Below are 10,343 nucleotides of genomic sequence, written 5' to 3'. Positions count from 1 at the left end.
TCAGTGCTTCACCACCCTCCTAGTGAAATAGTGTTTCCTTATATCCAACCTAGACCTCCCCCACTGCAACTTGAGACCATTGCTTCTTGTTCTGTCATCTGCCATCACTGAGAACAGCCAAGCTCCATCCTCTTTGGACCTCCCCTTCATATAATTGAAGGCTGCTATCAAATCCCCTCTTACTCTTCTCTTCTGCAAACTAAACACCACCCAGTTCCCTCATCCTCTCCTCGTAAGTCATGTGCCCCAGCCCCCTGATCACTTTCGTTGCCCTCCGCTGAAATCTCTCCAATTTGTCCACATCCTTTTTGCAGTGGGGGGACCAAAACTGGATGCAATACTCCAGATGTGGCCTCACCAGTGCCGTACAGAGAGGAATAATCACTTCCCTTGATCTGCTGGCAATGCTCCTACTAATTTAGCCCAATATGCCGTTTGCCTTCTTGACAACAAGGGCACACTGCTGACTCATATCAAGCTTCTTAATCCCTATAATGCCCAGGTCCTTTTCTGCAGAACTGTTGCTTAGCCAGTTGGTCCCCAGCCTCTAGCAGTGCAAGGGATTCTTCTGTCCTAAGTGCAGGACTCTGCACTTGTCCTTGTTGAACTTCATCAGATTTCTTTTGGCCCAATCCTCCAATTTGTCTAGGTCACTCTGGACCCTATCCCTACCCTCCCACATATCTACCTCTCACCACCAGCTTAGGGGGAGGGATAGCTCAGTGGCTTAAGCATTGGTTTGTTAAACTCAGGGTTGTGAGTTCAATCCTTGAGAGAGCCATTTGGGGCAAAAATCTGTCTGGGGAGTGGTCCTGCTTTGAGCAGGGGGTTGGACTAGATGACCTCCTGAGGTCCCTTCCAACCCTTATATTCTATGTTTCCCTTTTTTCCTTAGTGTCATCTGACAACTTGCTCAGGGTGAAATTAATCCCATCATCCAGATCATTGAAGAAAACTAGCCCCAGTACCGACCCCTGGGGCACTCTGCTTGATACTGGCTGCCAACTAGACATGGAGCAATTGATCACTACCTGTTGAGCCCGACAATCTAGCTAGCTTTCTATCCACCTTATAGTCCATTCATCCAATCCATACTTTTAAAACTTGCTGACAAGAATACTGTGGGAGACTGTATCAAAAGCTTTGCTAAAGTCCAGATATATCACATCCACTGCTTTCCCCATATCCATAGAGCCAGTTATCTCATCATAGAAGGCAATCAGGTTGGTCAGGCATGACTTGCCTTGGTGAATCCATGTTGGCTGTTCCTGATCACCTTCCTCTCCTACAAGTGCTTCAAAATGGTTTCCTTGAGGACCTGCTCCATGATTTTTCCAGGGACTGAGGTGAGGCTGACCTGTATTTAGTTCCCCAGGTTCTCTTTCTTCCCTTTTTTTAAAGATGGGCACTATATTTGCCTTTTTCCAATCGTCCGGGACCTCCCCCGATCTCCACGAGTTTTGAAAGATAAGGGCCAATGGGTCTGCAATCACATCAGCCAATTCCCTCAGCACCCTCATATGCATTAGATCTGGACCCATGGAGATGTGCATGTCCAGCTTTTCTAAATAGTCCTTAACCTGTTCTTTCACCACTGAGGGCTGCTCACCTCCTCCCCATACTGTGTTGCCCAGGACAGCTGTGAGGGAGCTGACCTTGTCTGTGAAGACTGAGGCAAAAAAAGCATTGAGTACTTCAGCTTTTTCCACATCATCTGCACTACGTTGCCTCCCCCATTCATTAAGGGTCCCACACTTTCCCTGACCTTTTTCTTGTTGCTAACATATCTGTAGAAAATCTTCTTGTTACCCTTCACATCCCTTGCTAGCTGCAACTCCAGTTGTGTTTCGGTCTTCCTGATTACACTCCTGCATGCTCAATTAATATTTTTATACTCCACCTTAGTCATCTGTCCAAGTTTCCCCTTTTTGTAAACTTCCTTTTTGTGTTTAAGCTCACCAAAGATTTCATTGTTAAGCCAAGCTGGTCGCCTGCCATATTTGCTATTCTTTCTGCACATCAGGATGTTTTATTCCTGCACCGTCAATATGGCTTCTTTAAAATACAGCCAGCTTTCCTGGATTCCTTTCCCCTTCATATTAGCCTCCCAGGGGATCCTGCCCATCAGTTCCCTGAGAGAGTCAAAATCTGCTTTTCTGAAGTCTAGGGTCCGTATTTTGCTACTCTCCTTTCTTCTTTTTGTGAGGATCCCGAACTCAACCATCTCATGGTCACTGCTGCCCAGATTGCCACTCACTTTTACTTCCTCTACCAATTTTTACCTGTTTGTAAGCAGCAGGTCAAGAGGAGAACAGCCCCTGTTTGGTTCCTACAGTAGTTGTACCAGGAAGTTGTCCCCAACACTCTCCATATGTTCCTGGATTGTCTGAGCACTGCTGTATTGCTCTCCCAGCAGCTGTCAGGGTGATTGAAGTCCCCCATTTGAACCAGGGCCTGTATTCTGGAAACTTCAGTTAATTGTCTGAAGAAAACCTCTGTCTACCTCAACCTCCTGGTGGTCTGCAGCACATGCCTACCATGACAGCACCCTTGTTGCTTTTGCTTCTAAACTTAACCCAAAGACTTTCAACAGGCTCTTCTCCAGTTTCATACTGGAGCTATGAGCAATCATACCACTGTCTTACATACAGTGCAACTCCTCCACCTTTCCTCCTCTGCCTGTCCTTGCTGAACAGTTTATACCCATCCATGACAGTGTTTCAGTCATGTGAGCTACCCCACCAAGTCTCTGTTATTTGACTGTGCTAGGACTTCCAATTCTTCCTGCTTGTTTCCCAGGCTTCTTGCATTTGTGTACATGTACCTAAGATAGACACATAGGCACTGTTGACTGCATATTTCTGAATAAAAGACCGATGATTCAGATAAAAGTCTCACTTCTCTTGATCACAGGACACTGTCTCCCATAAATAAAATGAATAATATGATGTGCATGGGACTTTTTCTGGGTTTCCCCCAGGATTTCTCCCATACTTACCTACCTCAGCCCCCATAGCTTTTGAGATCTTTCATCATCCAACCACCAGGTGATTTGTTTAGTATCAATTCTTCACAGAGCTAAAGGCCAGTGAGAACCCACACACCCACTGCCAAGCCCTGTTGTGTTCTCAGATTCTTTCTCTGCAGAAGAACAGTGCTTAAAGGGAATGGCAGTCAATCCTAGGCAGAGGGACAATGCTCATAAGGGGGCATAGAGTTCTGTTGGCCCCTCTGAATTTCATCTAATGTGGATATCCCATTCGCCCTGTTCTCCTCCAAGCATTCTACTTTTATCTCAAGGATTTGCCTTCCTCGCCTAGAAAGACTCTTTGCCCAATAGTATGAGGTACCTAGATTGACATCAACAGCCACAGAGGACAATCAGCACTTGACTGGATCAGGTCCCTCCAAATATTTTAATAACAACCTATGCATTTTTATTAGAACTGGTGGAAAAACATAATTTCTGTTCCATGGGAAATCATGATATTTTTGTTGGAAAAAAAAGTCTTGAATTTCAAATTTTGAAACTTCCTGCATAACAGAAATTTTGGAAATGTTCAACTCAGAAACACCAAAACTTTTCATTTTGAAAAGTTAAACCCATTCTGTTTGAATCATGTCATCATTATTATATTCTCGATGATGATGATTGATGTCTAGGAACACTAGCTATGAACCGTTGTGATAGGTGCTGTGCATATTATAATAAAAATATGATATAAAAATCAAAACGAAATGAAAGCAAATGAGAAAGTCAGAATAAATCATTTTGAAATTTAGCCAACAAAACATTAGTTGAAATCTACATCGGCCTGTGAAAAAATTTCAATTTCAATAAAATTGTTGTTTCTGATTCCCATTGACTTTTTTTGACCAGCTCTGCTTCTAACTCTTGGGCAGTGTCTTTGGACTTAGCTCAGTACTGTATGGCACATGTTATTGTACAGGGCTGGTCAATTTGGTGAATAACTGAATTTTCATCAAATCATAGACTTTCATGGGAATGCCTGTTTTCCTTTATTTTTTTTTCCATTGAAAAACTGAAAATCAAAGATTTCTTGTGCAGAAACCAAAAGTTTGCAGCTATTTCTGGCCAAAGGTTTTCAGCAATTTTTAGCTGACATTTTTTGGCATATTTCAGGTGAAAATATTAAGCAGTCCCCCCACCAAAAAAAAAAATCTGAAAACTACCAAAAAATGTGGAACATTTTTAGCCAAATACTGCTAAAAATACCCAGTTTTAAGCCAAAAAAATACAATTTGGGGGGTCTCAGTTTTCTGGGGGAAAATCTGTTTTTTTCACAGAAGCCACTGTAATTTCTGATCCACTCTGTCACTGTAGAGTAATTAAAGATGTGAAAGTGAGGGGTGGAGACTTGAATTTTCAATGAGGCCTAATGGAATTAGATGCTCAAGTCCTATGGAAAATCAATGGGGTTTGGGCACTGATTTTCCTTAGAAAATCTCAGTCCAAGTAGAATTGAGATTCTGTGATATAGCCAGGATTTGAAGCCCGGTCTACAGAGTTCCATTCCACATCCTTTACAATAAGAACCATCTTGTTTCCAACTGCTAGACTATCATTACTATAACTGAGCTTTTGTCCCTTCATCGGCTCCCCTCTCAGACTTCAATGTCCCTTCTTCCGGGTGTTTATGGGGATTGCAGGATATCAGTCAAAATCCTCCATGCTGACACAACGTCTAATCAAATCACATACTAATTCTGCAAAAACAATTTCCACCCTATCATTCTTCTCAGAGCCCCTTTCACGTCACTGTTCCTCAGGCTGTAGATGATGGGGTTCAACATGGGTGTGAGGATTGTGTAGAACAGAGAAAGGAGCTTCTTGATATCTGGGGAGTAGCTAGACTTGGGCCAGGCTGCCGCTCCCATAGAACAAGGTTACCACGATGAGGTGGGAGGAGCAGGTGGAGAAGGTCTTGCGCCTGCTCTCAGCTGATGGCATCCTCAGGATGGTGGTAAGGATGCAGATGTAGGAGACCAGGATCAGCATGAAGGGGAACATGAGGAACAGGAACGTGGAGGCGACAGCCTGCATCTCATACAGGTAGGTTTCGGCACAGACCAGCTTCAGCACTGGAGGAGCATCACAGAAGAAATGATTGACCTCGTTGGTGCCACAGAAGGGCAAGTTGAAGATCCAGGCTGCCTGCAGCAGAGAGACAGGAACTCCGATCACCCAGGCACCGCCCACCATCTTGCGGCAGACCCGTTGGTTCATGAGGATGTTGTAGCGCAACGGGTGGCAGATGGCTATGTAGCGGTCGTATGCCATAGCTGCTAGAAGGAAGCACTCTGCGCAGCCAAAAAAGAAAAAGAAGTACATCTGCACTGCGCAGCCAGCAAATGAGATGCTCTTGTCCTCAGCCAGGAGGTTCACCAACATCTTGGGCACCGTGTCCAAGGTGAAACAGATCTCGATGAAGGCCAGGTTCCCGAGGAAGAAGTACATAGGGGAGTGGAGAGTGGGGTCAACTGTGATGACAAGGATGATGAGGGTGTTTCCCATTACTGTCACCATGTACATGAACAGGACCATGCAGAACAGCAGACCCTGAAGGTGCAGGAGGTTGGGGAACCCCAGCAGGATGAATTCAGTTATGAGGGTTTGATTCCTCCATTGCGCTTCCTCAGTGGGTGTCATCTGCAGAGGTAATGAAGGCAGTGAAGGGTTATCTGGATGCACTGTTGAAAATTCATAGATTCCAAGGCAAAAATATATCATTGTGATCATCTAATCTTACCTCCTTTATAACACAGGCCAGAGAACTGCCCCAAAATAATTCCTAGAGCAGACTTTTTAGGGGGAAAGAACATGCAATCTTGATTTAAAAATAGAGATGGAGAATCCAACACAATCTTTGGTAAGTTGTTCCAATGGTTTAGGATTCTTACTGTTAAAAATTAACTCCTTATTTCTAGTCTGTATTTGTCTGACTCCAACTTCCAGGCATCAGATCTTTTTCTACCTTTGTATGCTAGACTGAAGAGCCTCTATCAGATAGTTGTTCCCCAAGTAGGTATTTATAGACTGTGATCAAGTCATCCCTTAACCTTCTCTTAGCTCAATCTATTTAGCTGAGCACACTTTAGGGCATGTTTTCTAATCCTCCAATTATTCTCAAAAGTGACCCAGATATTTTTGTTGTGTCAATTTTTGGTTGCCCAACTTGAGACAGTTGAAGGGGCATGACATTCAGATGGTGGATGCTTATGTCACACTACTGGGTAACTAATCCCCAGTCCAAGCAGGAGCCTTTTCTTCAAAGAATAAAATAACTCTTTGTGTTCAGTTACAAAGAGGATGAACATTAAAATTCTGGAAGAAGCGTCTTTTATATTTATGGTTATCCCATACCTGGTGAATGTGTGCGTGTGTGTGTAGGTTACACCTTCAGTGGTTTAAGTAAGTTACTGGAAAAATTAGTGTCAGATAGCTTGCTACTGACTGATCCTCTGGAAGATAAAAGCCTATCACTGCTGATAGGAGACTAAGTTATACAAGTGGTAGCAATCTGCAGTGGTGCTGAGGATTTGGAATTCCAAACTTTGCTGGGAGTCATTATACTGACAGAGCTGGAGAATTTAGGCTGAGATTTCCAAATGTCTGTCTATCTATCTTTCCTGTGCTTAAAAACCTCCAAAGATGAGGATTCCACAACTTCTCTAGGCAACCTGTTCCACTGCTTAATTACTCACATAGTTAGAAAGATTTTTTTCCTAATATCTAACCTAAACTTTCCTTGCTGCAAATTAAGCCAATTACTTCTCATCCTACCCTCAATGGACATGGAGAACAATTGATCACCATCCTCTTTATAACTTCCCTTAACTTATGTGAAGGCTGTCAAATATCAGGGGATAGCCGTGTTAGTCTGTATCCACAAAAACAACAAGGAGTCCGGTGGCACCTTAAAGACTAACAGATTTATTTGGACATAAGCTTTCATGGGTAATGCATCTGAAGAACTGGTTTTTTACCCACGAAAGCTTATGCCCAAATAAATCTGTTAGTCTTTAAGGTGCCACCTGACTCCTTGTTGTTTATGTGCAGATTGTTATTGTGTCCCCACTCCATCTTCTCTTCTCTAGATAAACATACCAAGTTCTTTCAATGTGTCCTCATAGATCAGGTTTTCTAAACCTCTGATCATATTTGGTGCTCTCCTCTGGACTATCTCCAATTTGTTCCCAGGTTTTTTAAAATCTGGCACCGAAACTGGACATAGTACTCCAGCTAAGGCAACCCCTGTACTTTACCCTTGTCTTTATTGTACTTCATCGTGTTGATTTCAGAACAATTCCCCAGTTTATCAATATCACTTTGAATTCTAAATGACTGAATCTAATCGAATGGCTATAGATTCAGATAGACACCTAGTAGGCTTTTAAAAAGTCTGGGCAGTTTAGACACCTACCTAACTCCAACTGATGTTAATGGGACTTAGCCTCCTAGCCTGCCTAAATATCTTTGACAATCTGGCCCTGTTTGCCTCTCTTTAACTGGGGCTTTAGACAGAAAAGGGCCAAGAAATTTTCTAGGGCAACTCTGGTGAATTCATTGCAATCACATCAAAAATGAGGTTGGCTCCTTTTGTTCAGAGTGGTATTTTCCAAATCACCTAACTGAGTTAGGAGCACAAATCCAATGGACACCTAGGAACTCTGGAAAACACCAGCCAATGGGAAGACTTGCTTCATATCTTATTATTATGTATTTATTTAGACTTCCAGTAAAATATACCAAAAACTGTCCATCTATTACTTAAGATGCCTTAACTGTAAGAAGCAAAAAACAAACAAACACCAATCAAACCAAAACTACACTTGTAAAATCCCATAGAATAGAAGAAAAAAGTATATCTCTGCTATATAAGTCTAGATGATGGTATCAAAATACTGTACAATTGTTATTATCATCTATGGGAAGGCCTGTCTATCTATCTATCTATCTACATTTCTTTCTTTCTTTCTTTCTTTTTTCCTTCATTGACTGCATAGAATCTGCACACCACGTACCACTACCTGTAAATGCTGTAGGAAATTCTTTACCGACCTCTTGAAGTTGGAAAGGTTTTTCACTGACTCCAAAGAATCCATGTGTTAATGAAGTTACGCTATCTCTGTTGCCTTTTCAGTAGTGAGCACAGGGATAACATCTCTGAACCATACTCCAGTATTTATTAGGTTAAAACAGTTGACTGAAATCATTAAGAGTCTTTTGTTGCTTCCAGTGAGATCAATGGCAAATTTCCAATTCACTTCTCAAGGGTTCCCCTAAGTAGAGTTGGATCAAACTCTCAGCCTCTTTGTATTATTTGGTTCCTAGTGTTGTAGAAGAAATCTGGCCCATGTGTCTGTTCAATGCTAGAAAGCTGACCAGTGTTAGTGGAAGAGATTAAATTTCTTGCCCCCTGATCTTTCACCAATGAGGCCATTAGGATTACAGTTCAGGTTAGGGTGAGTTTAAGAACAGTTTTACAACTGACTACAATGAGAACAGGATCTGGGTTTCAGTTCTGCTTTCTTCTTGAAATGTGTCTGTGAAATATATTCTGTAACTGTAAGAGATGGGTCGCTGAAGTTGTCTTGATCCTCAGAGTCCTTGGTCTCCTGGGAGCATAGTGTTTTTTAGTGCAATAGTTACAGTGTGTGGGGTTCGCATTCATTTCACATTCCAACATTGTCTCTTTCTCTCTGTGATTGTCTCTTGCTGTCTCTTTTGGTCTGATCCTTTTCCCACTGAAGGCAATGAGAAAATTCACTCTCTCTCTCTTAATCTCTCCCTCTACTTCTTTTTTTCTATAAGAAGGTTTCAGTTTCTCCATCCAAACCAAGGTGGGTTTTCCCCTTAATTAAGGTCATATATCTGCAGAATGGAAGTGCATTTGTCATGCAAACATGAAGCAAAAATAAAATAACATGCAATAAAATAATGGACCAGAGCCTGAAGTGCCTACTCAATTTTTACTCATTACGAACTCAGTGCTTACTTAGGCCTCAATTCACTTTTCAGTGCCTAGAAAATCACAGGAGCAATTCTGTGATTCACAAAAACCTGAGTTAGGTGCCTAGACTCCCTGTAAATTAATGGGGAAAGCTAGGTACCGTAGACTGCGAGTCACAAAAGCCGGCATGCAAGGTGGGGAGCCACTAAGATAGCCAGTTCGAGATGCTGATGAAAGGCATGTGTCCTACATCCTGCCCCCCTCACAGAGTTATGTGACTCCCTCTGCTTGTAATTCTCAGTGGTGAAACCCTCTTTATAGAGTTAGGCACCATGATGGTTTAAGTCCATGAGTAAAATGTACTCACATGAGGAAATCTTCTGGCTAAGTTGAACTGGTATTGTACGTGTGATGTCATGATGTGATCAACATTATTCACCTGAGGACATGGAACAACTCTTTTGAGGAAAGTAAGTGTGAGACTATGTGTGTCAATACCCACAGTGATTACTTGTGCCACTAAGCTTGGAGAAAGGTACCTGTGTGTGTGTAAGTACAGTATATTTGTGACAGTAAATAGGTCTATTTATCTGAGAAAGGCAGAATAAGAGCCAATGGTTACAAACTGAAGCCAGACAAAATCAAATTACAAATAAAGCTCACATTTTTACCAGTGGTGGTGATTAACCTTTGGCACAAACTACTGAGGGAAGGGGTGGATTCTTCATCTGTTGATGTCTTCAGATTAAGTCTGTATTCCTTGCTGGAAGATGTGCTTTAGAGAAACACAAGTCATGCTCTAGGGCTTGTCTACCTGGTGGGGCAATGCACACTTATAAGTGTGCGATACCTGAAGCTCACTAAGGTGTTGCATTTTAATTAATTCATGTAGACCCTGCTGGCACACGCTAAAGGTTCCCTAGTGCACTTTAACTTAGTCCTCTTTCAAACAACACTGTGTTAAAGCACACCAGGGAGCACACCAGCAGGGTCTATGCAGACTAATTAATGTGAGCGTTAGAAATCACACCACTGTAAGTGAGCATTATCCACCATGTAGACCTGACCTCACTCCAACACAAGTTATTAGGCTCAATAAAGGAGTAACTCAATGAAATGTAATGTTCTGTGTACTGCAGGAGCTCAGACTAGTTGGTCAAATGGTCCCTTCTGGCCTGATACTCTGTGACTCTATGAATACAGTCATGAGGAACTGAGACTGCAGCACTCATGTGAACAGGGCCTGGGGCTTGGACTGATAATGTGAGCAAGCTCTAGTCATGTCTGATTGTTCATGTGAATGGGTTTGCTCTGGGCATTAGTAGAGCTGCTCATGTGAGTGGGGCTCATTGGGGCAGGGGGATGTCT

At 42.5% G+C, this 10,343-nt stretch overlaps 1 pseudogene; it reads right to left on the bottom strand.

The window, feature by feature from the left end:
• Window positions 1–4,722: 4,722 nt before the first annotated feature.
• LOC128846665 (olfactory receptor 10A7-like) lies at window positions 4,723–5,671 on the bottom strand (annotated as a pseudogene).
• Window positions 5,672–10,343: the final 4,672 nt, after the last annotated feature.

This window comes from Malaclemys terrapin, chromosome 12 (genome assembly GCF_027887155.1).
Source record: "Malaclemys terrapin pileata isolate rMalTer1 chromosome 12, rMalTer1.hap1, whole genome shotgun sequence".
In the NCBI taxonomy this organism is placed as follows: domain Eukaryota; kingdom Metazoa; phylum Chordata; order Testudines; family Emydidae; genus Malaclemys; species Malaclemys terrapin.
The sequence above is the reverse complement of the archived record's forward strand: the minus strand, read 5'-3'. Positions and strand labels throughout refer to the sequence as shown.